Source organism: Maylandia zebra, linkage group LG12, assembly GCF_041146795.1.
Source record: "Maylandia zebra isolate NMK-2024a linkage group LG12, Mzebra_GT3a, whole genome shotgun sequence".
NCBI lineage: Eukaryota > Metazoa > Chordata > Actinopteri > Cichliformes > Cichlidae > Maylandia > Maylandia zebra.
This window is the reverse complement of record NC_135178.1, coordinates 9,840,578-9,847,963: the sequence shown is the minus strand read 5'-3', so window position 1 is coordinate 9,847,963 and position 7,386 is coordinate 9,840,578. Positions and strand designations below refer to the sequence as shown.

Genomic DNA, 7,386 nt, shown 5'->3' with positions numbered 1-7,386 from the left:
TTTATTCTCCATTACGAAGATACCGAACCCCAAGTTACCTTGACACTTCTGTCTGAGCATGTGAATGTTGGGTTAAATGCACCTACTGTATTTGAATATGTATATGGGGTTTCTAGTAAAGAAAGATGTGATAAATCTGTCAGAGAACTGTTGTCATGTCATTCTGAACAGTGTTAACGAGCGTTCAGAGTGCAACATTTCCACACTCTGATTAAGATGAAGGCACTGCAACTTGCTGTGACAACTGTAAGCAATTGTGTCTTTGCATGTAGCGCGGCCAGAGCTCAAAACTTCCACATTCTGGCAGCCCTCTCATCTCGCTTTATGTCTAAAAGCTCTGTGAGGATTCTTTAGTGAATATTGTAGTTTAATGGACAAATTGATAGTAGTGATGGGATTTCCGGCTCTTTTTAGAGAACCGGCTCTTTCGGCTCGGCTCACTAAAAAGAGCCGGCTCTTTCAGCTCTGAACCGGCTCTTCAGGTTGTTTTGTTGCTTTAATTAATTTATTATTAACAATAATATAAAATTATGCACACAAGGAATTACTAATGTAAAAAAAAAGTGGTTTTATTTATATATGTTTATATATAAGTATATGCGGTGGCCCCTAGATACAAAGCACGTACAAACTCCAAAACACATTTCTAGCATTAACTGAACTTCCAAAACAGAGCTACCTAGATGACTTAAATTGCACAATTGAAAGCATATGTATATTGTTTGTGTATTTATACACAAGCACTCATATATATTCAAATAATATAAAAAAAATGTTCATTTACCTGTTATTACCACACACCAAATCCGGTCATTGGTACTTGCTGGCTTGTGTAGCCACTAGGTAACAAAAGCTCAACACTGTGCCTAGCATCCTGGAGCACTTGTGTTGTGTTTTTACGTGCTTTGGAGTTTTTATGTGTTTTGAAGTTTGTACGTGCTTTGTCTCTAGGGGCCACCGTAAATATACCTTTATTTATTCGCTCCACAGAAAATGTAATAAATAAATCATATAATACAAAAACCAACTATTCACATTTCAACTTTTAACTATTTAAATTTTCAGCTTTTTCCTTTTAAACAAATTTAAAGTGAAACAACAGAAAACACTGCAAACCACAACACAATTAAATATAAATTAAAATATGAAAACTAAAAGAAGATGCATATTCTCTGTCATATGGGCCTGCATGACAAAACTTTCTGAATCCTTTGCATCATCATCTGTCATCTGCAACTGAAAATAGTTGTGGATGATTACTATACCTTTCTAACGTGACGTTGTTGTCCCTTGCTCTTTCTCTCTCTCTCCCTCCTGCTCTGCTCCTGTGCTACTGCGAGTGTAACTACCGCCCCTCCCCCCTCTTCCCAGCGCAAAACACATATGGCTCACGTGCGGAGTGAAGCGGAAAAAAGTGCCAGAGAGAGGGTGAGAGAAAGAAAAGAAAAAACCCTACGGCTCGCAATAAGGAGCCGGCTCGCGTCGTTCACGTCAAAGATCCGGCTCTAAGAGTCAACAGAACTTCTGGCACAGGACAGCTGTGATGAAAGAAAGGGAAGAAGTTTCTCCAAACCTCTGGACCCAGGAAACCCAGCTTGGTCCTGATGGTCTCTCTCACTAGTTTCTCTCCAGGGTGAATGTAGCTGTTGATATAATATGGACTCTATTATTAAATGAAAAGAACAAATTAGACTACACTATTGCTCCCCTATTACTATTACTCCTCCCCTTTTGTGAGTGTGGACGCTTCATCTCTTTGCTCTTTAATGCTTTGCTTCTTTTATTGATTTTATTGATTTTTATGCTGATTTTTTCCCTTTTTTCCTTATGAGCTTACCTGCGATAGCTTCTGGACACTCATAGATCATTAGGACTAAAGTGTTCTTGTCAAGAACCGAAGTTCAACACACACAAGCTGGACCCAGGAGCAGAACACACACACAGCGGTACGAGAGAAAAAATAAACTTTATTATAACTGAGAGTGTCCCGGGAGAGTAGAAGGGAGAAAACGCACGGAACCAGAGAAACCGAGGGACCGGGAGAAGAATCGCGCAGGAAACGCCGAGAGCGGGACCGTGGGAGGCTGAAACAGAAAAAGAAAAAAGGATTATTGGGGTGCGGGTAAACCGGCAGCATACGAGGGGAGGTAGTGTACGCGTCTTACGATGATAGCGGGGCCAAGGGAACCGGAGGGAGGGGTGAGGGTCCGTGGGGAGAAGCTCCAGAAAGGGCGAGGGGGCTGGGGCTGATTGTGATCCAAATTCCGGACAGGCAGGTGGACAGGCTGGTGGCTCAAACACGCCGAGCTGTGATCTGAGTATACAAGGCAGAGTTAGTGTTAGTTCACACGGATAGGTTTACATAAGGGCTTTCCCGCAGGTGTACGTTACCGCTGAAGGACGACTACGGACTGGCGTGGAGCAGCAGGCTGGGCAGGATTAAATGGTCCACCTGGTGATCGCCTGGGATGGGATGCAGGTGTGGAGTCAGCGGCCACGCCCACGGGAGTGGGCATCCCATCAGCACCTCAGACGCCGGGCCGCGGACCATGACAGTACCCCCCCCTCAAGAGTCGCCCCCAGGCGACAGGCCGGGACCCCGCCTGCGGAGAGAAGCATGGAAAGCAGAGATGAGGCGAGGGTCCAGAACGAAGGAGCGCGGGACCCAGAGGCGGTCCTCGGGGCCGTACCCCTCCCAATCCACGAGATACTGCCAGCCGCGCCCGCGCCGGCGCGCATCCAGGATACGCCGGACCGCATAGGCCGGATGGCCGCCGATGAGCCGGGCGGGAGGAGGGGGCGCGGAAGGAGGGCACAGGGGGCTGAGGCGGACTGGTTTAAGCTGAGACACATGGAACGTGGGGTGCACACGCCGGGAGGCTGGAAGCCGAAGCCTGACCGCCACCGGGTTGACGACTCGGCCCACCTCGTATGGCCCGATGAAACGGGGAGCTAGTTTGCGGGACGTGCCCCGGAGTGGGATGTTCCCAGCAGCCAACCAAACCTTCTGTCCCGGCTGGTAGTCAGGGGCTGGGGCGCGGCGACGATCGGCGTAGTGCGCATGCCGTTCCTTCGCACGCAGGAGGGCGCTGCGAACGCTGCGCCATACACGTTGGCAGCGCCGAAGGTGGTGTGGAGCCGACGGGACGGAGAGAGTCAAGTCCTCTTCAGGGAAGAGCGGAGGCTGATATCCGAGAGACGCTTCGAAAGGTGATAGACCGGTGGAGGACGAGGTTAGAGTGTTGTGGGCGTACTCCACCCAGGGCAGGTAGGTAACCCAAGAGGAGGGGTTTTGACTGGCCACGCACCGTAGCATAGTCTCCAGTTCTTGATTGAGACGTTCAGTCTGTCCGTTGGATTGCGGGTGGAAGCCGGAGCTTAGGTTAACCTTGGCGCCGAGAGCGGAACAGAAGGTCTTCCACACCTGTGAGGTGAACTGGGGACCTCGATCGGAGACAATTTCCAAGGGGATTCCGTGGAGCCTGAACACATTAGCAACCAACGACTGGGCAGTCTCAGCGGCTGAGGGCAGCTTGGCTAGCGGGATGAAGTGAGCGGCCTTGGAAAACCGATCTACAACGGTGAGAATGAGGCAGGGAGACCGGTAACAAAGTCGAGGGAGATGTGAGACCAGGGCCGGTGGGGTGTAGTGAGCGGGTGGAGCTGGCCTGCGGGGCGCTGGGTGGATGACTTATTACGGGCGCAGACGGCACAGGCAGACACATAGTCCCTCACGTCCCTTATTAGCGTTTTCCACCAAAAATGTTTCTTGAGGAGGTGCGTCGTTCTGTTCACGCCTGGGTGGCACGTGAATCGTGCTGTGTGGATCCAGTGGATGACAGCTCCACGGGCGGCAGCAGGAACGAAGCGCCGTCCGGGTGGTCCGGTCCCTGGATCGGGGTCTCCCGGGAGAGCTCGGCGAATGGTCTCCTCTATCTCCCAGGTGAGGGCGCCCACCACGCAGGTGGCGGGTAGGATGGTGGCGGGGGGAGTCGCTTCGCTGTCGGAGGAGTACTGACGGGAGAGCGCATCGGGCTTGGTGTTCCGCGATCCTGGACGATAGGAGAGCGTGAAGTTGAAGCGGGCGAAGAATAGGGACCAGCGAGCTTGGCGTGGATTCAACCTCTTGGCGGTTCTCAGGTACAGGAGGTTCTTATGGTCTGTCCAGATGAGGAAGGGCTGAGCGGCCCCCTCCAGCCAGTGGCGCCATTCCTCTAAAGCGAGTTTAACGGCTAGCAGTTCCCTGTCGCCGATGTCATAATTCTTCTCTGCGGGGGTGAGTCGGCGTGAGAAGAAGGCGCATGGCCGGAGCTTATTCAGAGGCCCAGACCGCTGGGAGAGAACCGCTCCCACTCCCGCATCAGACGCGTCAACTTCTACAACAAACTGCTTAGCAGCGTCTGGGTGGGTTAGGATGGGTGTGGAAGTGAATAACCGTTTTAACTTAGCGAAGGCTGCGTGGGCTTCAGGGGACCAGGTGAAGGGCACTTTGGGTGAGGTGAGCTGGGTGAGCGGCGCTGCCACCTGGCTGTAGTTCCGGATGAAGCGGCGGTAAAAGTTCGCAAACCCCAGGAAGCTCTGAAGCTTCTTCCGTGACTCCGGAACCGGCCATTCCAACACTGCCTTGACTTTCACCGGGTCGGTCTTCACCTGCCCACCTGCTAGAATGTAGCCCAAGAAGGAGATGGATGAAACGTGGAACTCACATTTTTCCGCCTTGACGTACAACCTGTTTTCGAGCAGCCGTTGTAGTACGCTTCTCACATGGATGTGATGTTCTTCGGGTGTTTTGGAAAAGATCAGAATGTCATCTAGGTATACGAAAACAAACACATTTAGGAAGTCCCGTAACACGTCGTTGACTAGAGCTTGAAAAACCGCCGGGGCGTTGGTTAGTCCAAACGGCATCACCAGATATTCGAAATGCCCCAGTGGGGTGTTGAAGGCGGTCTTCCACTCATCACCCTCACGTATTCGAACCAGGTGATAGGCGTTCCGCAGATCCAGCTTGGTGAAGACTGTGGCTTCCTGGAGTGAGTCAAAAATAGAATTAATTAGTGGGAGGGGATATTTATTCTTGATGGTGATGTCGTTAAGACCCCGGTAATCGATGCAGGGGCGAAGCGTCCCGTCCTTCTTTCCCACAAAGAAAAAACCCGCAGCGACAGGGGAGGACGACGGCCTGATTCGTCCTGCCGCTAGCGACTCTTGGATGTAATTCTCCATGGTTTCTCTTTCGGGGCGAGACAGGTTATACAGTCTGCTAGAGGGCAGCGAAGCTCCCGGGAGTAAATCAATGGCACAGTCATAAGGACGGTGAGGAGGTAGTGAGAGCGCCTCGTCCTTACTGAACACCTGCCGAAGATCGTGATATTCGGGGGGCACGGAAGAGAGGTCCGGTGCGGGTGGCGGGGTTGAATTTCGTTTCGTTGAGGCGGAGGGAACGGCCGACCCCAAACAGTTCGCCAGACAGGAACACACTCCAGCTTGCGATCCTCTTTCCGGCCCAATCGATGCGAGGGTTATGTTTCTGTAGCCAGGGGTAACCTAAGATAAGCGGGGTGTCAGGAGCGGGAAAAGTGAAAAAGGAAAGCTGCTCCTGGTGATTCCCTGATGTGACTAACTGTACAGGTGCAGTTTGGTGGGTGATATAAGCAAACACTTGATTATTCAACGTGGACGCAGGGATGGGCGGCTCGAGTGGCGTGAGGGACACAGCTAATTTCTTAGCCAGTCTCTCATCCATAAGATTCTGTTCCGCCCTGGAGTCTACCAGCGCGGAGCATGTAAAGGTCTGGTTATTAGTTACGAGGGTAACGGACAGTAATAATCGGGGTCTAGTAGTGCTTAACGTGCTGCCCACCCGTATCCCCGGACTTACCGGTGGGCCGGGTCGTTTGGGCGGACCGGGCAGACAGCGATGCGGTGACCGGGTCTCCCACAGTACAGGCATTCTCCAGCCCGAAATCGGCGTTCCCTCTCCTCCGGAGAAAGCCGAGAGCGTCCGATCTGCGATAGCTTCTGGACACTCATAGATCATTAGGACTAAAGTGTTCTTGTCAAGAACCGAAGTTCAACACACACAAGCTGGACCCAGGAGCAGAACACACACACAGCGGTACGAGAGAAAAAATAAACTTTATTATAACTGAGAGTGTCCCGGGAGAGTAGAAGGGAGAAAACGCACGGAACCAGAGAAACCGAGGGACCGGGAGAAGAATCGCGCAGGAAACGCCGAGAGCGGGACCGTGGGAGGCTGAAACAGAAAACGAAAAAAGGATTATTGGGGTGCGGGTAAACCGGCAGCATACGAGGGGAGGTAGTGTACGCGTCTTACGATGATAGCGGGGCCAAGGGAACCGGAGGGAGGGGTGAGGGTCCGTGGGGAGAAGCTCCAGAAAGGGCGAGGGGGCTGGGGCTGATTGTGATCCAAATTCCGGACAGGCAGGTGGACAGGCTGGTGGCTCAAACACGCCGAGCTGTGATCTGAGTATACAAGGCAGAGTTAGTGTTAGTTCACACGGATAGGTTTACATAAGGGCTTTCCCGCAGGTGTACGTTACCGCTGAAGGACGACTACGGACTGGCGTGGAGCAGCAGGCTGGGCAGGATTAAATGGTCCACCTGGTGATCGCATCCCATCAGCACCTCAGACGCCGGGCCGCGGACCATGACAGTTCTTAACAGAAACAGCAACATTTTTATAGTTACCTTATCCTCAGCGCTCCGTGTGTCTGTGGCCTAGACACAGCTGAAGCCTGATTACAGCGTCTGGGCACCGAGCAGCCTCAATAGCCTGGAAAGGGGCTAACCGCTAGGCTAACTAGCAACAAGATGCCTTCCCTCTCCACAGATGACTACCACAGCCTCCTGCAGAAGATTGCAGTACTGGAGACAAAAATTAATCGCTTAGAAGTAAACGTGGAGGTAAATGGACTGTGTGGAAATGAAACAACCTTGCCTCTGATTCAAAACAATGGCGATGAGCAAGCTAGTACACAGCTAAGGAGCACAGATAACATGACCAAGAAAGTAGACTCTGTGCATTATTATAAATCCTCAAGTGATAATCCCCCTTGGACTGTCTTGGTGCAAAACCAAGACATAAATCATGTCTCCTGGAAGGGGGAGGACGTACCACAGGCAGGGCACAGCGAGCTGAAATCTCTGAAACCGACTGGCTTTCACTTCCTACGAGACAGAGAAGCTCTTCTACCCCTGTATACGGGAGGAAACAGGACTGGACAACCGTGAATAGGAAGAATAACAACAAACCCCCAAAACGACTGAATGTGAAACTGCAGAACAGATTTGCTCCACTATCAAAGGACCCTGGATCTATATCGGACAACCATCCATCTAAAAGCAGCGAAGTAAGGTCTGAAA

The 7,386-nt window shown here is 51.7% G+C and overlaps 1 long non-coding RNA gene across 1 annotated transcript; it reads right to left on the bottom strand.

Moving 5' to 3' along the window:
- Positions 1 to 6,062: 6,062 nt before the first annotated feature.
- Positions 6,063 to 6,629, bottom strand: LOC143421337 (uncharacterized). Its single transcript, XR_013100971.1, has 3 exons — positions 6,564 to 6,629; positions 6,338 to 6,486; positions 6,063 to 6,256 (listed from the first exon to the last, which is right to left on the bottom strand). It is a non-coding gene; the product is annotated as an uncharacterized LOC143421337 (long non-coding RNA).
- Positions 6,630 to 7,386: the final 757 nt, after the last annotated feature.